Genomic DNA, 25,078 nt, shown 5'->3' with positions numbered 1-25,078 from the left:
TCCACTTTCAGAGCGCAGAGACAGTGGGATCAGATTATTTGTCTGGAAAAGGGGAAAAGACTGAGACAAAGGAATACGTGGCTTGTGTCTGTATTTTCTTACACACTAAAACATAACGAGTATGAATATTCCACTCAGATTCGGTCACGAGAGAAAAGAAATGCATTAGAGCCGAAGGTTTTCCACTAGATCCTATGACAAAAAATGCTAATAGGGCTAACAGTGTTTAACAGTCTTTTCTTCCTAATTATGAAACACAGCAGGATACTTTACCACCCTCAAGCAAAGAGGTGGTGGGCTTCTTTGTTTCTGAGCGTTGTGAGACTCTCTCAATGACAGGGAGAGAAGCTGTGTAAGAGAGAAGTTTATCCATTTTTCCCATTTGTTTACATTAGTGCTGCACTCTGAAACCAGACAATCGCCCCCAATATGGCGCCCACGCCAAAATATTCACGTGGCTGCAAACACTGAAAAACACAGATATGATTAAAGACCACATTCTCCAGCTCCCAGCAGCAGCCTCATGGGCCTGAGAAGCGCAGACAGAGGAGGCAAGTGTGTTAATATACTGAACCATGCTGTGACATCTCGCACAATTCAATTAACACAGAGCTAATTGCTAGCAATTTCTTTAAAACAGCGTTCAATTAAAGCACTCCAACTGCACCGAACCACTCACTCTCATCTTTATGGAGTCTAATTTCATCTTTGAAAGATCTCCACCAGCAAAGAGCAAGGTGCTTCCTGATTGGTCCGTGTCTCTGACTGACTCCCCAGCGTGCCCCCCGGAGGAGATCCAGAAATTAGGAGCTGAATGCTGATGCACAGTTGCCTGAAAAGAAAGGAGAGGATCGGTTCATTCTGCATTCACAGCACAAAGCCGCTGATTAATTTCTTAACAGTTGTTCAAAAACTTTGACACTTCAATGCCACGAAACACTGGCATCCGATGGCAAATGGAGTTGCGTTAAATTGCAAGTGCCATGAATGAAGCATGACGTAAACAAACACTTAAATCAGCGCCGGGGATGCGGCGGTGTTTGGGAAGCCGTGCTTTAATTGTACCGTAATTTGCTCTCAGAGGAGCAAATCTATTCTTTTTGTTCCCCACCCAAAAGCCAACCATTTGCCCACCCCTCATCGCGCCTGGCTAATGGAAAACTGTAATTTTGTTTTCCTTTCCAAATGACATCTTTTCAGTTTGGGGAAAATGTGAAAATCTGACAGAGCATGTGTTCTTATGAAAAGAGTGGAAGCAAATAGGGTGTGGGGGAAAATCCAGAGGGGAACACTTTTTTTTAAGGTCTTCAGAGGGGGAAAGAAAAACATGTTTTTAATTTTTAGTTTCATTTAAAAGAACACTTGGTAAGGTTTGATCATTTTGCTCCTGGGCTCACCCTATGTTTGCGGAGTGTGTTTTAATTACAAACGTATCTCAGCTGTAAATGTGAGGCTTGGTTTAAGCAGCATTCCCTCAGCTGTGACAAATGTACACTATCGGCCCTTTGTTGTGGCTCTTTACTGAAAGAGTTATTGTAAAATTGCAAATAATAATAATAATAATAAATATCTTAAAAAAATGAAACGCTGGCTAATGTTTGCACAGGTCAAATGTGGATTGACCAAAACCGTTTATGAGCATCAACATTAGATTAGTGACTACTAATGCTAGAAGTAGTTAGCAAAACTTGTTAGCAAAATTCGTAGAAGTGGGTTTATGTGCGGTGCCAGTCTGGGGCAATTAGAGGTTAGCATGGCTGTGTGTGTAGTGGAGTAGTATAGCAGCCTGTGGTTGGGCAGATGGGGGTTATATTGAAAGTGTGTGTGTGTGTGTGTGTGTAGGGGGATGTGTTCAGTGAGAGGCACAAGGGTCAGACCCCCGCAGGCCTGGAGTCAGCTGTGTAATGAACCGTCACATACAGCTGGTACAGAGCAGGCCAAGCCTCCAGTTACACCAGCCAGAGAAAGGTCAGCGGAAGGAGCAGAGAGAAAGAGAGAGAGAGTGTAGCAAAGTTACTGGCCACGTATTTCTCAACCAGCAGAAAACATTAGTAATTTATTGGTCAGTGTCATATCATTCATTCATTCATTATCTGTAACCCTTATCCAGTTCAGGGTCGCGGTGGGTCCAGAGCCTACCTGGAATCATTGGGCGCAAGGCGGGAACACACCCTGCAGGGGGCGCCAGTCCTTCACAGGGCAACAGTGTCACATCAACAAACCAAACTACTTTTGTTGGTTTGTTTGTTTGTACATGATCTACCTGCATTTACAGCAGTTAGTGTTCTCCTTCAAGTGTGTTGAGCTAGAAGTAGTTCAAAACAAATGGTGGCTGGCTTCGAGTGTCACAGTGGAAGCATCTGAGTTGAGCCCTGGCTAATGGGTGGAGTAGCAATAACTTAGCCCTAATCCCCCGTTTGGCCTAGGGGTAGGGGGTCTCATTTCTTGTTAGGAAAGAGCGGTAGCGCTGATGGGGAAGGCTATATACCCCTTCAAGTACAGATTTTTCAGGATCACACTCCAAATGAAGGGCTGTGATTTCCTTGCGAACCAGCAGCAAAACGGCGGAACAAGCGACTAAAACAGCCACAGACGGCAATATGTTCTCCTTTAGTAAACTTTGATAATTTATTACCTTAATTTAATGTAATTTCAGGGCATTATGTCCCTTTACTTAATAACAAGCATAAAACATTGCTAATATTTTGCAGATTCCAGAACTTCCGCCTCAAATGGGGAAGCAATTACACTGTAGTGCTCGTGGCTACTGAAAAATATAAGGTTATAAATGTTATAAACTTAACAAAGTTAAAGTCCAGAAGCACTGACATCACTGCAAACTGCAGTGCTCTGATGATGTATTCGGGTCTTGAAGAGTCAGCATGTTTGTAGAGGACAGTTTTAAACACTACACTCTGTAACTTAGTCCCAAGGGGTAAGAGAACACTCAAAAAAAACAACTCTCTTAAAACATCACCAAATAGGATTCAGAATAAATACAACTGGGGAGAGTATCTTTACATGTATCCACTCAGGTTTTTACATCAGCCGATATATAACTCAGTAATTACCAGAAAGCAGGGCAAACCGACCTAGTATCCTTATGTCCGGGATGAGCTACAGCCTGAGGGTCTTGGCCTTTTAAGGGCTTGAATAGGTCTTCCTTGTCCTACAAACATAATTTCAAATACACAGGGCTTTGTTACGACAATGATGATATGGATTTGGCATAGTATAACATAAACGCTGCGTTCTGTGCACCACTGGGGCTCTTCTAATCGCCCCCTGGAGTCACTGAAGTGCACTGCAGCCTGTCAGAATTACAGCTAATAGAACTGTTGTATTGTTGAGTAAACAGCACAAGGACATCGTCAATGTTCTAAACTAATGATTTAACCCTGAATTCACTCCAAACACAGGATGTCATCATCCAACCCACACCGTCTCTGACTCAGCTCTGTCCACAGGGATATCAGCGGCCTTCCCTTCCCTTCCCTTCTATACAGCAGTTTCAGCACTGACCTGCTCAACTGTGCATTGCAGCAAGATCACAATCACCCAGTCACTCGCACACTCAGCCAGTCAGCGACTCACAGCTGTGGACAATTTCACACAACGAATCCACCTACCAACATGCGTATTTGGACAGAATGAGGAAGGCAGAAAACCTGGAGGAATTACATTCTTTATCAAAAACAGTGCTACAAAATGGTAGTCCCCAAAGTGGGCGATGTATTGCTGAGGGCAGGGGGTTGTAGTTACCCAATGTTAATGTTCCAAGGTGTTGGGGGGTTGGCCCATGTAGCATTGGCAGAAGTTTGGGCAAGTACAATTGAAACTAACTAAAACTAACTAAAGTCTGTCATGTGTAAGTCTGTCCTGATTTGATGATTCTAAGTGTGTGGTGTGTTTAACCAAAGCAGGGAACTGAACCCTAGTCTTCTGATAGAAGGCTGTAGTTTTACCCATTGTACACATTTCAGTTTGACTGAAGATAGCAGTTGAATAATGAAGCTGGTAAAAACACAGAGAAAATGAAACAAAGAGAGGCAGTCTGCCCAGTTTGAAGCACCAGAGAGCCGTAAAAGGAAGCGCAGGGGACAGTGCGGCCCGTCCGCCAGCACGCAGCGGCCATACAATGAGCCACAGAGGGGAGGCGAGGACGATCAATAACCCCCGTGCCACCAATCCGCTCCAGCTACTTTATGATGCGACTGTGGTAATTATCGGCTGATCAATAAAAGAGTTTGTTGTGCAAAGGAACGGGCTGTAGGCCTCCATAATTGCTTTCTCCTGAAGTGGCACGTATAATTCTCCCCGGGAGGAGGCAGGGGGTGGACTCCAGTCTGACCTGCCCAAGATAAATAACCAGAAGTTCCAGAAGGTGAGGTGAGAGCTGGGGCAGAGAGAGAGGGAGAGAGAGAGAGAGAGAAACAGACTGAGATGGAGTGAGAGTGAAAGAAAGAAAGAAAGAAAGAAAGAAAGAAAGAAAGAGGAGAGAAAGAAGAAAATGTAAGGAAAGAGAGGGAAATGTGAGTGTGGGAGATAGATCAAGTGAGAATAAAAGACACAGAAGAAAGAGAAGGGAGAAAGAGAAGAGAGAAATAACCACAAAGAATGAAAGAGTGAGACAGAAAGAGAAAGGCAGAAAAAAGTAAATGAGAGAGAGAGAGAAACAGACTGAGATAGAGTGAGAGTGAAAGAAAGAAAGAAAGAAAGAAAGAAAGAGGAGAGAAAGGAAAAAGAGGGAAATGTGAGTGTGGGAGATAGATTGAGAGTAAAAGACACAGAAAAAAGAGAAGGGAGAAATAACCACAAAGAATGAAAAAGTGAGACAGAGAAAGAGAAAGAGAGAAAAAAGTAAATGAGAGAGAGGGGGGGGGGGGTGGGGAGTGGGTGAGAGATAAAGTGACAGAGAAAAGAGAGAGAGAGAAATTTGGAGAAATATGAGATAGAATCAGCTTCTGTTGAAAATCCGATGATGTTCATTATCCTCTGTGTGCGTCACAGTGACGTTCTGATCCAGTCTGATCTCACCCTGAGACTGAGCCAGGTCTGAAGACACCACATCGTCAGAAGACGACAGGGTTCTATATCCCTCCTCATCAGGGGTCTGAGAATACTCCGCTCAGACGAAGACAAATGACTCATTTCTTATTACAACCACACTCTTCATTTCACAGCGCCCACCACACTGAAACTTCCTGTCCAGGTAATACATAAGGTCACCTAGAAATGAAGGTGAAGGATTCGTAAAGAATGAGAAGGAACATGTTCAGATCAACTTTTGACTACTCAAAAACTAAACAACTCAATTTACATGAGTTTCCGTGGTGATTTTAACAGTGAATAACAACATACACGTTGAACTTAGCCACATACAAACAACCGTTGATGTTGTTTTTCCCCTTAAACACACCCACACACTTTCCTCCTTAAAAGATGCTGAGCTTCTGAATGTAAACAAATCAGAGAGAACTGTATTTTCCCACAAATGTCAAATGCTGCACTTTAGCTTTTATTCCCCATGCTCAATGCCAAGTGCCAGCAAGAAAGGTATCCAAAACTAATCTTCCAAAATCAGTACGAGTGCCATGAAATCCTGAAAGAAGTCTTGTGTAAAGCCTCGTCAGAAGAAAGTAGATTATGTTACTGTATATTAATGATTAAAAGAATAAAGGCTAAACTAGAAAAATAAGACGTTCAAGGAGCGTAAGACTACAGCCGTTTTCTAGTTAACAAGCAGGCTAACAATGCTAACAACGGATAAGCTTCATATCATAAAACAACCATTGTTTACACGCAGACAATTAATGACACCAATTACAAGGAGATACAGCAAGGTAAACAGCCTTGGCAGATACAATAAAAGGGAAAGGACCAGCTAGTGTGTGTGTGTGTGTGGGGGGGGGTGTACTGGCTGGAGACAAGGACTTGTGTACAAGGACACATCTTCCTGCTGGGCCTCATTTTCAAAAGTCAGAGCTACTGACATATCCAAATCTCATGACATTACACTCTGTGTCCCCATTTTGTCACATGTGGCAACTAGATAAGTACATCTGACATATATAGCTGTGTATCATCTTCATCTGAAACACATTTTATTTTTGTGTCAATTAAAGTTGGGCCCAGAACTTTGTGTGGTTTACCACAAGGCTCAATTCTGAGCCCATCTTTGTTTTATTTACAGTGCTAATATTAATAGTAATAATAACAACAACAACAACAACTTTACATATATACATCACCTGTCACACACAGAATGCAACTCTGTTTTTCCAAACACAAGATAATAAGACAATGTGAAAACAGAGAAAAATAAGAATATAAGGGGGAAACTAGAAAGTTTTGTTTGATGACTAGACTAGTTTGATGTAGAAATCATCAAACAAGGAAAATGACAATAATCATAATAATATATGTAGTACATGATCCAGGAAACTGACACATATATAAAATAAAAAAAACAGAGTGAATGAATGCCTTTATTGTCACTATACACATGTACATTGAGATTAAAACAACTCCTTCCACAGTGCAACATATACATAAAAATAGAATCATCAGTATATATAAAACTACTTATCTGTTTTTTTAGGCAATTACTAATGGATGTGTGACAAATATCTAATGGTCATGTGTTCCAGACCTTTGTAATAGTGACAAAAATCTTCTTCTCACTGGTGTAAAAATGAAACACAAACGGGCCAACTATTGAGCCTTGTGGTACACCACAATTTACAAATAATAGAAGGGACAAGACATAAAAGAAAAGACAACAGTTTTTATTTGTTGTTTGTGTTTTAAATATACAAAATAATGTGTGATTTTTAAAATAATAATAAAAAGGTAGTAAAATGATCCAAACCACTTTAAACAACTGATATAATCTTATTTAGTATACTTGCCAGCAAAGGACTTTATTAAGAAAATGAATAATCATGCAGTTTAATTGCACTTAGTGGTTGCAGGTATTTTAGGTATTTCAGCCTCTACAGTACATACAATCTCTATACAACTCTGGTAACCTGGAGAATTCTCTTTGCATATCAGCCAAGGAACAAAATATTACATTTGCCCAGTACATTAGTGCAGGAAAAGACTTGAATAACAAAAAAAATGTTGAAAATATTCAACATTTAAAACCGGATAACTTGGTGTCTTGAGTCCCAGAACAATTAATCAATGTTGATAAAAAGGAGAGGTGATGTAACACAGTGGTAAACATATTTGTATTACAACTCCTTTGGAATGTGTTGCAGGCGTCACGTTTAGCGCGAGTGCGTATTTACAAAAACAAATCAATGCTGTGTTTTTGTAATTAATTTCATCAATGCTGTTCACATATTGCCCCAATATATTTGCAATTGGGCTTGATACAAAAGACACAATTATGGGTCCAGAATTGAGCCCTGAGGGACGCCACACAACATACGACAGAACACTTGGACGTACAAGTGCCAGTAACAACACAAAGCTCAGTGTAATTTTACTCTGCTTGTGTCCCCTACAGAAAGGGCCCTCACCTTGTCATTTTTTCTGGCCGGGAGGATGAAGGCTCTTACATCTTCCTCTGAGAAATGAATTGTTGATGGTCACAGTACTTAAGGAACGCTAACCTCAGTATCCCTGTCCGTCCTCTTTTGGTTCACATGGTGATTAATGAGTCACCTTCCCAAAATAGTGCTTCTGCTAGTGGGTCATGTGTGGGATGGGGGTGTGCACGGGGCCCAGCAGAGACGGGCGTTGGCACTTAGGCTTTCACCGCAGACATCACGATTGATCATGGCTAAGTGTGATTGATTGTTATGGTAATACCTCATTACGCCATGTCAGTCAATTAACCCTGTTTAGCAGGAAGCTTGGCCTTTGGTTCAGAACGTAGAGGTTGGTATCATGTATTGGACAAATTTACAAGGCCCCCCAAACACCCAACCCCCAACAAAAACACTCAATACATACTCCTGTCAAGGCATTTCTCTCTTTCACACTCTCTCTCTCTCTCTCTCTCATTTCCCAGCCACATTTCATTACCGTAATTTATGACGAAGGTCATTTTTATGAATTGAATGAGGATAGACCCGGTTTTTGTCCCGACTTAATTAAAACTCAGCCAATGCATGCACGTACATACACCACACACACACACACACAAAGGCAAGGCTGTTTACTGAGAAACTAAATCATCTCCTCTCTATTGCATCAGTAACAAGCATTCTGGAACAAAAATAAGCTACAAAAAAGAAAGAAATCATCAAATGAACAAACAAGAAAATAAATAAATAAGTCAACAAGTAAACCGACAAACACACACACACACACACACACACACACACACACACATGCCTGGAATTACTGCGGCAGGAGATGCCAGGGCCAAAATTGTGAGAGAATCCTCCTAAGCATTAGGCGCGCATTTTAGTCAAACAACAGGCCTCTGCGGAAAAGAAAAGGACGGCGCTAATAAACATTAGCGGGGGCTACACGTAGGCGGACACCCGCTAAAAAGAGCCTGGGATCCTGGTGGCAAGAGTGTGGGATTATTAGGCCCCAGTTCATGTTTTGAAGCACAGCCATGTTAATTACGGACGCTCGCTCATTTGGATGCTGTGATTGTTGTTTCTCTCTCTTCTCTCACTCACTCACTCGCTCTCTCTCTGTTTTTTTCATGAGCCGTGAAGCACCAAAGCTTTCAGCGAGTCTGTGACTCATGTTTATCAGCTGTACTCCACAGCCAAAGTCTCTAACTCAGGATTTGGAGATTTATCCTGCTGTCAGTCGGGATTAGATGTGACCCTGGTGGAAAAACAGTGGAACAGAGCTCCTTTGCTAAAGGCCTTTGCTGAATCCTTGTATTTTGCTGTGTCTAAATGCCATACAGTGTTGCACATCAGTGTTTCCTTTACCATACAATAAGACATGCTCACTGGCTGCCCATCTTGGATGTGAAGCAGACTGTAGGATGCAAACAACAGGCTTTTGTTTTCTGAGTGATATGCATGCATTTTTTTTTTGGGCCAACTCACATTCTCAGTGTAGGTTTATGTCATTATTTAACATTTAAATATTCATTATTTAAAGCGTCGGCCTTTAGAAGGCACAATGCAATTAATCACGATTAATTGCAGCACATTCTGCATTTAATTAGTTCCATTATTTTAATCAGTCGACGACATTAGAGATTATGCAACAAATATACGGACAGATGATGATCTCTATAGAAATGTGTGGCAGCAAATATTTAAACATCCATTATGAATCATATCTGACCTTAATCACATGATAGGTCCTAAAAAGCTAAGGCTAAAGGCTCTGTCTTTGCAACAATGAGGGGACATGGTTCACCACTTCAAAGAAAGAAAGAAAAAAAAATAGTACAATTGCAAAATGTTTAGATCCCACCATCTGCTGTTCATAGCACTGTGAAGAGATTCAGGAAATCTGGAGGAATAGTCGTTGTAGCGCAAGGCTGGGCACCGCAGCTGAATGAATGTGACCTTTGAGCCCTCAAACAGCACTGCATGGGAAACCATCATGCTACTTTCATAAATATAACCACATGGGCTCAGACCTTCTACAGAAAACTGTTCACAAAGAGTTACACATTGTAATTAAAAGGAAAATGATTATAATAGTTTTAAGCACAACTTTGTCACAAATATTTTTGTGTGTTTCAGGTGTTAAACTCTAAATTGTCAAACAGTAAAGTTGGTCAGTGACAACGTTTTATTATTATTATTATTATTATCTTTCATCAGTTAAATTAAGAATCAAGAGAATTAACAACCCCCCATTTCTTGAATCTATTGAAGTTTCAAAGAAAAACCCCAACATTCCTGGAAACAGGGTTGTAATATCATGCCCAGTTTAGCAGAAGATTTTGATCCCCACGTACTGCACCATTTTAGATTTCCCCTGCTCCAACACTCCTGATGTAACTCAGCAGGTAATTACGATTAGCTGAGTAAGACGCATCAGAGAGGAAAAAAAACAAAAGCAGGCCCAGCGTGTGGTCCTCGGCTCTGGGATTAAGAACCAGCCCAGCACACATGATTGTTAGAACATTACGCCTGCTCAAATCTGAGGGACTGACTAATAACACTTTTTAATGAAACCTGCATAAAGTGTAGCTTAGGAAATGTTATCACCTCAAACCAGGGTTATGTTTCATACTGAGCATGACTTCAGATGCTACATTAATTATATTTGATTTCACGTTGCCTTGCTTTGTATTTGAGCTCATAGAATTGGGGAACCTTCACTGCATTCTAGGAATTCAGAAAACACCCAATGATTTCTGGAAACAAAGTCATTTTCATTTTGTTTTATCTTTTAATATATTTACCTCCTCAGCCACAGATGTGTTTATTAATTGTCTATTGTTATATTTGAAAATAAAGAACTAAATGTAGAACAACCCGAGAATCCTTAAACTGAAATAAACTGATTTTGCACAATTTTATTTTAATTTTACCACATACAGTTTGCAAATAAAACATAGTACTCTAGGCCTCTGGAAGATTTAGATACAAAATTGGCCAGGATTTTCACCTGAAAAAATGTGAAAACAGCAAGTGCTTTGTGTTAGTATAATTTAGTAAAGTTAGGGTGACCAGACATCCTCTTTTACCCGGACATGTCCTCTTTTAGACTTAAAAAAATGTCCAGGCGGAATTTCACAAACGTCCAGGATTTTGTTTTCCTAGCGCTTACATAGAACTTCGAGAAGCGTTTCGTTCACAACTAGTCCCACCCTTCGCTACTCTGATTGGTTCACTTGAGTGAGAAGGGGGCGTGGTGAAGTAGCCTAAAATCTTCTGATTGGACGGTCTGACTGTAGAGCTACCGTTATTGGTCAATGACCTTCTCTGTAAACATTTAATTGGTCAGTCTGCACGGCAGTAGTCGTCCACCCCCACCCCCCTCTTATTCACCATCTCAGATCTGGTCACCCTAAATAAAGCAGCTACTGTAAAAATGCTACTAACATAAAATATATGTTAATATGCGTTTAATATTCTTCAAGTGAAGCAAGGAATAACATTTACAGCATGTAATCTAGAAAGGTAGGAGGAAAAATGGATTAGCTTAGCACTAACATACTATTAGAATCACATAGGCGCACTAGCCGAAATCTGCATTTCTGACATTTATGGCTCAAATTAATTCACTTGTTTGAAATACTCTATTTATTCTGAAAACCTTATTTTCAGTTTGATTCAATATGCAGTACACCCAGGAAAATCGAAGAAAAAAAAAAACCCAAAAACTTACACATATAAAGACATCTTCAGAACACGTCGGACTTCAATACCTTCTGTCAGAAAGCGTTACCCTCCGCAGGCTTCAAGGGTGTTTCTGTCAGAAAAAGTGCAGGGATTGAATGGTGCCTGAAAACTAATTCTGTATTCTCTTGTATCTAATATAAAACAGTTATCAACTTTAGGAGCAGAAAAGCAGTACTTTGAAAGCTCTCTCGGTGCAAAATATCAGTCAGATATCAGTCAGATGCATTCTCATCATTTGAAAATATATAAACCTGATGTGAAGTTTCCCAGAACTAGTTCCTCAACTATTATGCATATGTGCATAATAGTTATATATATATATATATACACAATTCCTGAATTAACCACTACATGCTCCATGGAGTGGATCGGATCTCTAATACATCTTTTTTACTAAGTGTGTTTATGTTTTAGAGAGAAAATTCACATAGATTTATATTCACAAATACATAACTGACATAGGAATCTGCTTAACACTCTGTGGCCACCAACCACAAGGGGGCAACCTAAAAGCTTCTGGGTCATTACTGTAAATTACATACAAATTGCAGCTATTGTTATAAGTTAGCACCTCCATTCAGAGTACATCAGCTAATAAACTAGCATGCTAGTGCTAACAATGTTAGGTTTCCCTGTTTGCCCTGGAATGAAAAGATAACATAATAACAATGTTTATGAATGTTATTAGGTACACATAATTACATTATGGTGTAACTATCTTAGCCAGAGGGGGGAGTGTAGAAAATGCTATCAGACAGAGAGAGGCTCATTAGCTAGGGAATTGGAAACAATATTTATCCTAAAAACAAATGGAGCGTAGAGCTAATATACAATCTTTAGCTGTTGGCTTTAAACCATTTAAATTGGGAAGGCCTGCTGAATCATCATCAAGGCCTAGGGAACCCAGAATCTAGATTCCTGGAGTAGAGAAACATTAGGGGGTTGTACAATAATAATAATAATAATAACAACAACAATAATAATAATAATAATAATAATAATAATAAATTCATATAAATAAACATTAGTTTACAGCAGATTTTTTTCCTCAAATTTTTAATGCGTTTCCCTCAGACATAGTTACGACAACTCTTCTCGCCGGCAAGACTAGAGATGACCTTGCTGGTGGATCAAAAATGACATCAGCTGCCCTATTGATCTGGCAAAGCATCATTTGTGCTACTAAAACAAAATAGATCAGCAATAGATTAATTAAGTCTGAATGGGTAAATTGTACTTATTTCACCCTTTTACCAAACCTTCCACTTGAACCAGAACTCAAAATGGAGGTTTCTGATCTGACGTCAACTGCTCTGTGGATTCTTTTCAAAAAACTGGAAGCAGTTGACTGACAGCTAGGTTTTGAAGCTAGAGCAGATTCTGAAAGGGTTCAGGGAACACAGGGAACAGGGAATATACCGGAGCATACTTTACAAAGGGGACCTCATTTATCTTGATGTATTACAGCAGCCTTTCACAATTGTCCTCCATCTCACAAAAATCTAACACAGCGGATATCTGACAAGTGAGGATTTTGGCACGCAGTCTTGATGTGTATAATGCCTTTCATCTGAGTAGGCCATGAGTCCCTGAATTTTCCCTCCTCACAATATGCGTAATCTCAGACGTCGTGGCTCATTTGATGCCCGATAAGATGAAAATAAGAGGAGATAGGCCTTATCGCTAAGAGAAATGCTAATGGCTTATTTAAAGACGGGGGGCTTCAGACCCACTGACACCCTTTCATTGGTGAAATATGTCTCTGAATCAGCTCCAGGAATCCATTTCCTATTCTTAATACAATACTTTCACGCCAATTAATTGCCTTTGTCAACTGGTTTTATTTCCCCTGCCAGAGCTGGAAAGACTGAGTACTTGGACCCTTCGCCATCCATCACCAGGTGGTATTAACTACGCCACATCCCATCACAAAGAAAACAATTAAAGTTCAACTTGTTGATTTGCAACCGTCGGCCATAAATCACTTCTCCATGGGTTCAGTGTACCTTCACTCTCACTCCCTCTCCCCCTCTGTCCCTTAGTCTCTCGCCCATTATTCTCTCTTCATCCATTTATATTTACCCTCTTTCTTTCTTTTTCTTTTCTCTTTTCCAGCTCCCTCCACTCTCTCGATCGGCCTCTCTGCCTAATGAAAGCCTCATGCTTTGAAAGCCCTACTTCAGACCACTACTCTATAATTACATTTAGTCAATAAAGGTAAGTCATTATAAAACATCTTTCAAAGAAGAGTGGGGGGATAAGGACGCTGAGAGGTGATTTGGCTCTTAATTTCTTTTTCTAATAAATGGTATAAAGTGGCTTTGAATGTCATACGACTTTGTGGAAGATCTGGAATTGTAGAAAAGCAGATTTAATGTTTCTATGTATGTACAAACACTATATGTCCGAATAAGGTTTGTAGAAACTGTTTACAATAAACCAATACAGCTACAGAGTGTATGAAACGCAGTGTTCTAGAGCACCTGCACATGACCCGATGCGCTATGCCCAATTCCAAGGATGTATGAATCCCCCCAGCACTGGGTTGTGGAGCAGTGGGAGTGTGTTTGTCTGGAGTGATGGAGCTCCATCCAGGACCATTGGGATGAGGTCTATTAGTAATACACTTGATGTATGAACGAAGGTAAGATGAGTAAGTGTCCACATACTTATGGTCAAATCATGTATCTACAGAGAGAGAGAGGCAGGCTGTGTGTGTCATGGATCATGGAGAGGGATTTTTCTTGACTATGAGTTTGGCCTCGTGTCCCAGGGGGTAGAGTATGTGTGAAACAATGTGTGCGAGCCCATTTCGCTGCCTACCTTTTGGCGGCCCGGCGGCTCTTCCACTCCATCTCATCTCCTAGCACCCAGATGAATTATTCTCGAATGACCACTTTTGACATTTCTGAGAAAAGACGTGCAATGTTTCCTCGACTTCTCAATCTAGTTTATATCGTGGCGAGTGCAGCACGCGGTATTGTGCTAAATAGACGCATCTGCCAAGAGGCGTCAGTCACTGAGCTGCCGTGGCGGCGAAGGGTAGGACCCTGCAGGTAGAAAAGTAGGTACAGTGGCAGGTGGAGGGGCAGGAGAATAAGCAGGAAGAGGCAGAGGCAGAGTGGCAGAAGAAGAAGTAAACTGAGCTGGCAGAGGACGGGGAGAGGGAGTAAAGGGTTTACTTTTTTAAAAATGCACCTAAGTATTAAAAAGTAAAAGTATCATGATTATTATGGCTCTAACGTCCTGTTATTATTATTTTTTAACAAGACCCATTGCTTGCTTTCTGCTGCTTTCGCTTTGACATTGTCAAAGATGTGTTGTGAGTTGCTGGTGTACACATTGGGGCTTGATTCATAGCTTAGACTATCATTCATATCATTGTGTAGACAAATGATATTCTGAATGATGAAGAAACAGTGCATTGTCCTGGAGTATAATGGTTTCTGTATGTGTGTAGTTTCTGTAATGAAGCAAATTAATATCATCCTTAAATTACTAGAATTCTCAGTAAGTGACCTACACTACAAACATATAACACAATAGGCAGTGACACCATTAAATAGCTTGTTATTACAGTTTCCTTTACATAAAATTGGCAATGAGTGTTGAGAGAAGTTAAACAATATTACACAGCCGTATAAAATAATGAAAGAACCAAACACAAAGCAGAAATGGACAAAGATTAAATAGAATGAATTATTCTACATAAACAGATGCGTAAACCGTGTAATACGTATGAATCTCTGCTCTCAGTAACACTATTAGATACTGCTGACTGTACTGCAGCTGCATACTAAACTGTACAAATAAAAAATTGGTTTATTTATAACAGTTCTTAAAAATAAAACATGTGATTAATGTTCACCAATGCGTACAGCTCAGTTTAAAGCATGGTTCCCTTTTTACTCATGGACTTACTAAAGAGGTGACAGCATCGTTCTAGATTTTCTAATCTAGTTTATTATCTATTTTATCATTAGTATGGAAGGACTGGCGCCCCCTCCAGGGTGTATTCCCGATTTGCGCCTAATGATTCCAGGTAGGCTCTGGACCCACCGCGACCCTGAATTGGATAAGCGCTTACAGATAATGAATGAATCATTAGTATGTTGTAGTAAAGGATTACTGAAGTCTTGAAGCTCTTAAGAAGCAACTTAGAGCTATATTTGAATGGCATTGCAACACACTGCATGCATGAGACTGGTCTGCACTGTTGTGGGCGGTTGCAAGGGTCAAAATTTGGTAAACATTGGAATGGCAGCATTAAGATTTGTGGTTTTATAATTTATGCAACAAGTACTTTTCAGCACGTTTTCTCATCTTCATTCATTTGGGAAAACCATTGCAGACTCATCCTCGGGAAACTGCTTGAGAGTAAAAAACAAGGTTTCTAAAGCTGCCCGTCCCAATGCGATGGTAACCCTATGAGGCGGGACGCTTTCTTCCAAGTCCTAGATTATGAAGCCGAACTGAGGTTTCTGTCATTTTTTTTCCATTCCACTGGGCACAGAGGAAACACAGCCAATCTAATAATGAGATTCAGGCCAAAAGGCTTTCTGTGAAGACTCTCCTGAGCGCATGCGTGCCTTCGTTAACAGCCTCCGAGTGCTGCATATTGGACAGCCACTGTCTGAGAACAATTGGGTGAAGGGAAATGTGCTGGGGCAAGTGTCAAACCGGCTTGCCCTGCATGTTTAATTAGCCCATGGAGAGAGACAGAGTACCTACAATGTCTCAATTTGTAGCAGGGTGGGGTTATTACACTGGATTAATACCTTGTTACCTTATTATATAATTTTTAATTGAGAAATCACCACATTGTTTTAGTGTTTTTTTTTTATGAAGCAAACCACAGAAGCCAGAGAAGTGCTGGATTATTAGGTAGTGCTCCTTTTATTCCATTTTTTAAATTGACAAAACAATAACAATTCACTGGAATAAGTCCTGGAGGTCTCAGTTTTAACAGCCTCCTCAGGGGTTGAGTAAAAGCTAATGGGTTCACTCAAATTTGGGCCAAGTCAATGTAAAACATATGGCTGTGAGTTTTTTAGACTGCTTTTAGAAAATATTTAATGGAACAAAGAGTATTAACTGGGCACTTTCCCTCAGAAAAGGGAGGTCTAATAAGTGAAGGTTTTGCTCTGTATATTGGAGCATTAATGTGAGGACATGATGGTGTGCTTGTGTGCAAAATCACCACTTAAAATAGTTCTGAAGGCAGCGCCACCTTGGAGGCAGAAGGAATGTAAATGGTTACTGGCAACAAAGGTTGGAATGAATGTGATTGGTTAGCATGGATTGGGTGGAGATTTTCAAATATCCCTTAAACCAGTAAATCTCTGCCTGGAATAAAGCTCTGTGGCCTCTAACCACGTTCTCCATCAATCTGATGAACACCTTCATGATGCAAAGAATGCTTTAATCATGCAAAAAGTTTCTTCAAGTGTTCATGTTTCTATATAGAACCATTTTCTTTATTTAAAAAAAAATTAGACATTTTGAAGTAAATTACAGTTAGTAAGGTTTATAAATGGCATAAAAACCCAAACCGGTTTATTACATGGTTAATAACGAGTCTGTAAGCACCTGAAAAGTCATTAATAACCATTTGTAATCCTTTCTGTCTAAGTGTTATAACACATAGCCATATTAATGAGTTTTAATGCATTAACAACTTATTTAATAACCATTAAAAAACATATTTTAAACGATTTTTAAGTACCTTGCAGAGCAATCATTTTTAAGAGTGTAGTCTTTAAAGCACTGAGCTCCTGGAAGTGGACACTGGAAATCTATTCTGAACAGACATGCTGTGTACCCAATCTTTTGAAGCCCAGCGTGCACTGAGCATTAGGCATTCCCAGCGGATATCTCACCATTCGATACACTGTAGTGCAGGAGATAACTGAGTCATAGCGTTTATTAGAAGATACTTAATCACAGATCGACCTTATCTGGTTGAAAACAATAATTACAGCTGGATGCATTAATTACAGCTTTATCTGCGTTGTACTGAACAACCACCAATACACCATTTGCATCTTTCTGTGACCCCCGATCAGAGAGGAACACCGTGGCCATGTGAAAATCTCCACTGTCATGGCGTTGTTGGTATTCATTAGGGGCAACGTAGCTGCGCTTTCCGCATGGTTTTTTTTTTTTTAAACAAACGGAGGTACGTGGAGGGTCAAGGCACACCGCACTACTGACTATTCGTTATTCCATACCAAGAGAACAGCCAATGGCAAGAAAGCTGTGTACCAATGCTTTCCAGCACCTTTTAGAAAAACAAGAAGCTGTGGAAATATACACAGAGTGGAATCATGATACCTTGCAAGGGCCTTTAAGCACTTCTGACTGGGAAACAGGTGTCGCCAATTAAATCACGGTTCTCAATTCTTCGACATGAATCCTACACAAAAATTACCATCTCAGATCTTTATAAAGGGATGGTTTTCCACACATTAGCTTCTAATTGTAGTCTGCATGACTCACAGCCCGGAAAGCTGGGCTTGGCTAAGCCACATAGTGTCGAGAGCACAGGAAATGCATGCTGTAATAAAGATCTTGGATGCTAAAAATGTCCATATCACTCCAACTTGTAGAGCATTGAGTTTGTGGAGTGTAGAGATCAGTGAGTCCAACAAGACACTGAGAGCAGAATGTTAGGGCTCAAACTTAAAGGAATGTCTGTGATCTATTAGTAATGGTATGCTTTGTCAGTCTTAAGAAGCTTTTCCACTGCATGGTACCTATTCGACTCAGCTTGGCGCTATTCTGCTTTTTTGCAAGTTCACTACCTGGTACCTGGTATTGGGTACTTTTTTGGTACTAGCTGCCTTGTGATTCCAAGTGAGCTGGGTTGTGCCTAAACTATGCCTTGTGAATGAAAATTGTCACTCTAGACAACAAATACAGATACTCTTTGAACCAGTGGTCGACAAAGACTCTGGCAAGAGATGGACTGTGTGAATAAGTGAAAAAAATACAGTCTGAACTGATGCCCAGCAGAGCCATCTTTGACATCAAACAACAATAACAACAACAATATACAAGACAGCTTTTTGTGATGTTTACATTGCGATTACATTGTGATGTTACGTTGGAATGGGAAGCTTACCAGGTCCCAAAAAGCATGTGGTGCTGAGACAAGTCGAGTCGAGTAGGTACCATGCAGTAGAAAAGTGCCCTTCACTTGAGTAGTATCTACTGAGGAATTAAACATCAGAGGCCAGTCAGGGACAGTGAGGTGTTACCAAAGTAGCCCTCAATGAAGCTAAATACTAATTCACTCCCAGTTATAAACGTGTCCATTTTTTTTTTACCAATTCCCAGCCATAGGAAGAGACTACCATTCCCACACTGGAACACAGTTGACATTCTACATTATTATGTGTATTCTACGTAGAAGACTTGAACATGCCCTGTAACTGTAGCTGTTGAGCCAAGCTGGTCGAACATGTTCAGTACAAACAGAAATCCTACCAGTCATAAATGCTGCCTACATGCTGGTACAAGCCCACCAAAGAATCATGTTTTTCTAGTTGCCATCCACGGCGAGAAACCTTTTTGTGAAAAATTACCATCTTAGATCTCATTAAAGGAAAGGGTTTCCACACATTATCATCTAAATGCATGACTCACAGCACGGAAACAGTGCTTGGTTAAAGCTGCACGCTGCCGAGAGCACAGGAATAAAGTGCTTAGATAAAGAACCACAACGCCTAAAACAATCCAAAGCATTTAATAGTCCCTCTACCTTATAGAGAACACTTGGTGAGTGGAGCAATTGGTAGGTCCCTGAAAACAAGTCACTGAGAGCGGAGGCTGCTGTCAGTTAATGGCTTTTCCCATAAGCCATTCCAGGGAATTTTAACCACATCAACCCATTATGCCATTTGCCAGTTCCCTTCACTTTCTCACTGTCATTGTCCAATCTCCATCCCTGCCCAATTTGTTAAGGAAACAGACAGTATGTAGGGTTTGAAATATATATTTACCACTGCTCATTGTGCACAAGAAAAGAACCACTATATGTGATGATATTTATCATCTCAGTCAGCCCAAAATACAAGATCAAATTTGACAAATGGAGGACGAGTGGGGTCTCCCCTGATTTGCTGGGTGGTCTTTCTTCTTACTAAAAGCCTCAGGCCTCGGATATCATAGTTCAGATAATTGTCTTTGAGGTGTACAGTGATACATGTGAATTTCCAGGTAATATCCACATTGCTAGAGAGTTTGATCTTCTCTTAAGCACCAACAGCACAAACAGAATGTAATTTATGTCAAAACACCGTTAACAGGACTCTTGTAGACCACTGACTCATGGGTACCAGTGCTCACAAAGAAAATGCTCTTAGTCTCCTCTGAAGGTACATGTGGTACATGGGTCTTTGTAGATGTGGTCAGAGTTGGCTGTAAAACCCCTTCTACTCTGAAATACGGAATAGAATATTCCAAAATCTGCCAAATTTTCCATGAATTTGATGTACCTATTGTTACATTTTGACAAGTAACAAGTGAGATGTTATGTACGAGGGCAATACCTAGGTTTTACCTACATTTAGGAGTCACTGATCAAACCTTGTGACTGGTAAAAATGGTCAGTTATTATTTAAATATGTGGCTCATGGCATTTATAAACGTCATTACTAATTTCATTATAATTTGTCCACAGAAGGCAAAAGAGTAAAGAGTTTCTTGAGAAAAATCTTAAGAAAGTTTTTTTAAGACAAAATCTGAGAACTTTTTTTTGGAGAATTGCATTTAAGAAATGTTTTGTGAATTGCTTAATGTTTATCTTAATAACAATATCTTTAAAATAATAACAATACTTACATTTGTAAGTATTTATCTTAGGAAATCTTTTGTGAACCGGGCCCCTGCTGATTATGATCAATGATTAAAAACCAGTAGTTGCTCAATATAATGGGATTACAGATCTGTTACATCCCGCCACATTCTGGTCCCAGTACTTCCCTAAGGGTTTTATAGAGGGCTCTGATTATAGCTCCATTTCATTCTGAGTAAAGGATTTTGTAAACTAATCACCACAGCCCTACTTTCAATCCAAAAGTGAATCAAACACACACAAATTCCAGAAGTGCCACAGGTCCACAGAGTGCCAAAAAAAGGCCAGTACGGTCCAGGACTTGACACATTCAGCTGGCCTGAGCTGCTCTCCAGTCAAACGCCATCACATCAGTGCTCTCCCAGCTGCCTAGAGCTCCTGCCAAGAGAAGAATTTGGCTAATGAGCTCATTAGGAGCAGGTGTTAGCTACCTGCCCGCCCTTTGGAAAGAAGGGGAAAGAAAGGTCACTTTCATCCCAGCAACCTTTAGCCAAGAATTCGCCGAACCCATTTGGCCCCATTCACTCCCATTAAACCCACAGACCTCACGCTCACCCTGATGGATGCTAGGAAAACCCTCCACTCTCCTGGGCTTCCCTCCGGGCCTGAAGACACTCCAGTTCAGATCACAGAGAAAGAAGGAGAAGAAGGGAAGGACGAAGGGGCTGATTCATTCTTCAGGTCAGTTCAGTGGCTAACACAAACTAAATGGGAGAATACAGGGTCAGAAAATCACTACACTATGTCTTTTTAGAACATTGCACCTATTGGTTGTAGTTTATATACAAGGACGTTTTGGAGCAGCTGCACATGAGCCTATAGTCACCATGCTTAATGCCAGGTGTCGGATACAGTGGTAAAGACCCTCTCCCCCTGTACTGCATTATGAAACAAATTTTGTTTCAGTCTTGTGGTTGAAAGCCATCAAACCCTCACAACAATGTTCAAGCAAGATGTTTTTTCTTTTTGTTTTTTTTTGCTTTAACCATTTATGTAGTTAGAATAGATTTATATTTATTAGTGACCCCTCTAACAGTCATTGAAGGTAGAAACACAGCCAATCAAATACCAAATACGCTAAGACAAAATGCATATGTATCAACATAAATAAGGCAATCAGTGTCCACAAATATGACGCCTCTGGGGAGCTTCATCTATCACCCCAAGCAGAGTCAGTTTGTGGTGGAGTAATGACACCAGATGGTTATTGGTGATCACTCAGGGCACAGGATTCCAGCAGCAACACACACACACACACACACCAGTATATAGACAATATCTCAAGCTAGAAATTCCTAATAGTGTCTTATCTGTGCTTTATTTATATACCAGGATCCTGCTGAACCAGTCTGTAATGTAATGATTATTATAATATAACAGACCTTGTACCTGAGCACATTAAAGATGAAATGTATGATCATTTTGATAACTATTAATTTGCTGATTTGTTGATCTTATCATTTCCACAGAGCATTGGGGTCCTGCAGTATGTGGTAAAGGAAATGGTTTGTTTACATTTAGAAGCTCCGCATTGTTTAACATGAACTGGTGTGTTTGAGGGGGGAAACAGTAGGTTGTGCGTTTGTAGGTGGCTAAAAATGTTTGAATTACCACAGAAACGCACTAGTAACTCGAGTGGGTAAGTTTTGTAGCACTTTCAATCTGTGATTCTTTCACACAGTTAGCACTCTGTTGGATTTAGAGTTCCATCCACAGCAAAATATAAGCCTATATTACCCAGCTGTGAAACAGGAATAGAGCAATATCCTCATCTCGGTTTATTCTTTTCAACTGCCCTTTCTACTATGAGCAGAGAGAGAGAGAGAGAGAGAGAGAGAGAATGTGTAGCACACCACCTTTTTTATTAAAATTGTGGACGCTCCCTTTAAATTGTTTGGGGATGGTTGTTAAAACAGATGATGTGGTTTAATCAGCCCCAGCTAGAATATTTTTCACTAACTGTCACTGATTAAAACATGTCTTCACCTCAGTATGTAATGATTTATATTGTAGGGATGACAGGTCCCCACAGTGTGACTGTGTAAACAAGTTTTGGTCCCCACAATGTGATTTACTCCTTACAGAGACTCTCTCACACACACACACAAACGAGAAATCCTCTGCGAGGCAGTGAAAGTATAAACGCACACATACACGTTAAAGAGCTCGACATGAGAAATCCTTTCCCGTTGTTAAATAAAGCCTCAGAGCGCGTCCAGAAGCTGCTTCTCAGCACAAATGACACATCCCTCATGTCATGTGACACTGCGATGATTCCCCAGGGCTCGCGGAGGGCCACGGTGTAAACAGGCTCGCCGTGACACATCTCTTCACAATGAGTCGAGGCCCCCATCTGTTAGCTCAGCTCTCAGCCATGGCCCCCCCACCCCCGCGGGCCCCCCTAGGAACCTCTGCCTTTTGATTGGCCGCTGCCTTTGTTGGCGTGCGGGGAAGTTTTTTGCACCGAGGCCGAGGCCTAATGACTACACTTTGCCACAGAAAACAAACGCAACAAACAGAAGAGCGTGAGGCTGCGGGCATCGTCCCAGCATTAAACACAGATATAATCTGCTGATCTGGAGTCACAAAAACACTCTCAGGCGATCTCGCTCAGAGGAGGGCACACTCTTCCATTAGCAGAGGTTCTCAAGCAGAATGACCACGAGCCCTGGATTTATCATAATCTCTTAGGCCAACTATAAAACACACATTCCTCATCATCCTGGAAACATCTGGAATTTTAACACCACTGGAGATTTCACAATGAAATGTGTGTGATTCACTCATTCATTCATTTTCGGTAAACCCCGCCCCCACTCCTTGTTTCTACACTCGTCCATAGTATCAGTGCCAGTTTGTAGTTCTACAATTAAAAGACTACTTTTCTACACGGTTACCCACTTTCAAACTGTTCTTTAATAGTAAGGACCCTCACAGGACCACCACAGAGCTGGTATGGACTGAGTGGTAGAACATTCTCAGTGCTGCAGTGACACTGACGTGTCAGTGTTAGTGTGTGTTGGGACCGCTGGTATGAGTGGATCAGACAGTTTTTAAACACCATGTCCATTCACTGTCCACTCTGTTGGACACCCCTACCTTTTGGGTTCACCTTGTAGATGGAAAGTCAGAGACAGTAGCTTGCGTTTGCGTTGGGCATCCTCTAGTCCTCCCTCAGTCGACACAGGACGCTGTCGGCTGGACATTTTGCATGGGGGGCCGTTCTCAGCAGTGACACTGAGGGCTTTAAAAACTCTAAGAGCACTGCTGTGTCTGACCCACTTGTATCTGCTGAACACACACAAACACACCATCACTGCACTGATTATGATCCACCACACAAACATAGTTTCACTGTGGTGGTCCCGTGTGGGTCTTGAGCAGAAGAAATGGGGCACAGATTGTATGCAGAGTACTTGTAGAACTGTTTAGAGCTTCTGTATGCTCAGTGGAGCAGAGAGAATGGACAGTGAGTGTTGGACAGGATATGGTTTAATTCACACCCCGTGTCTCGGCTTTTCTCACGGATTCTTTGAGAATAAGGACAGCATTAGTGCAGTATGTCCTCAAAATGGCTGCCACTGGAGTATACAGGACATCTAAAAGGACAGATCAAGTCCTGCAGCTATTGTGCTTGAGTGAGGTTGCAAAAAGTGGGATGAGTGCTTTGGGCTGAGGCATGGAATATTCATGACGGCCCCGGATGAAAACATGCCATGTTCAACACAAGCAGCAGACAGCAGCTTTTATTTCTGGAGAAGGAAAACACTTCACTCTCGGCACAATGCTCACCTCTCTGTGCCTCTCTGCGTTCAGTGGGTTTTGTTTCAGAGGCGGTGGGGAGAGGAGAGGAGAGGAGAGCAGCTCGAATCAGGTGCTGCAGTACAATGCGTCTGTAAGAGTGGCTGTCAGGCCTAATATTCAGCTCACATTGTGTTTTCAGGCTCACGTGCACTGCAGAACACAGAGGTGTCATTTACATCCTTCTGACTCAACCAATCTTCTGGAGAAATGAACCAGCCAAGCCAAGCCAAGCCAGAGCCAAGAGGGCACCAAGAAATGTTTGATTTATCAACTACTCAAAGCATTACATCCCTCAAAATGATTCATTTAAATGTTCTGTAATATAGAACATATTTAATACAAGTTATAATTAAAATAGAAAAAGAACTGATGGTTTTTTCAAGTTGTCTAAAGGAGAAACCAGCTTATGTGCCATGAAATGACTGGTAGCCCTGTGCACATGCATTTGGGCGTCTGGAGCCCACACACTGTTAAACATGACCACCAAGCAGGAGGGTGTCAGTATATCAAATTTTCTTGCCCCAGTAAAATGTTGCTGTGCCCCACTAAAATCACAGCAGTAGAATATCAATTATATCCTCGATCACTGCTGGATCACATGCTTTTCAATCACACGTGTGCAAAACGCACTGCTCAAACTGTTCTGGAGGCTGTGCTGCTTGTTACCAGCCAACAGGTGGGGGTGATTGTGATTGGTTAAAACAGATGGGGCAGAGAGGCAGTGCCCCCACTGAATTCTATGAAAAGTATGAGTGTACAGGAAAAATACGGAAATCTGAGAACAGAGAAGAAAGAGAACCAAGCAAAAATGGCTAAAAACCAGAGCTTCTGCTCCTCGCTCCTCACTCCTGGGCTCTCGCGCTGAATAGATCTGTGGCTCATTCTCATTTAAAGGAACAGTCGCTGAAACCGGCCGTTCAGATCAGGACTGTTCAGACAGAGGGAGATCACTACTGTGGTGTTTGATCCTTGTTGGGTTTTGACCATAGTCTGTCACAGACTATTCATTAGGACCCAGAACTGTGTTCGTTTGTAAAACAAAGATATGAGAATGAGAATATGTATGAATATGTTTTCCTTGAAACTGGTTAAATACAGAATCTCTAGTGACTAGCCGTGTTCACAA

At 41.0% G+C, this 25,078-nt stretch overlaps 1 long non-coding RNA gene across 1 annotated transcript in view; it reads right to left on the bottom strand.

Moving 5' to 3' along the window:
- Window positions 1-25,078, bottom strand: part of LOC136694326 (uncharacterized) — a 186,428-nt gene that overhangs the window by 142,342 nt on the left and 19,008 nt on the right. Inside the window, exon 2 of the long non-coding RNA XR_010802184.1 lies at window positions 11,278-11,361. This is a non-coding gene — a long non-coding RNA (uncharacterized lncRNA). The remainder of the gene's footprint in view (window positions 1-11,277; window positions 11,362-25,078) is intronic.

Source organism: Hoplias malabaricus, chromosome 4 (assembly GCF_029633855.1).
Source record: "Hoplias malabaricus isolate fHopMal1 chromosome 4, fHopMal1.hap1, whole genome shotgun sequence".
Classification (NCBI taxonomy): Eukaryota; Metazoa; Chordata; class Actinopteri; order Characiformes; family Erythrinidae; genus Hoplias; species Hoplias malabaricus.
Note: the sequence above shows the minus strand (reverse complement) of the source record. Positions and strands in the feature narration are given on the sequence as shown.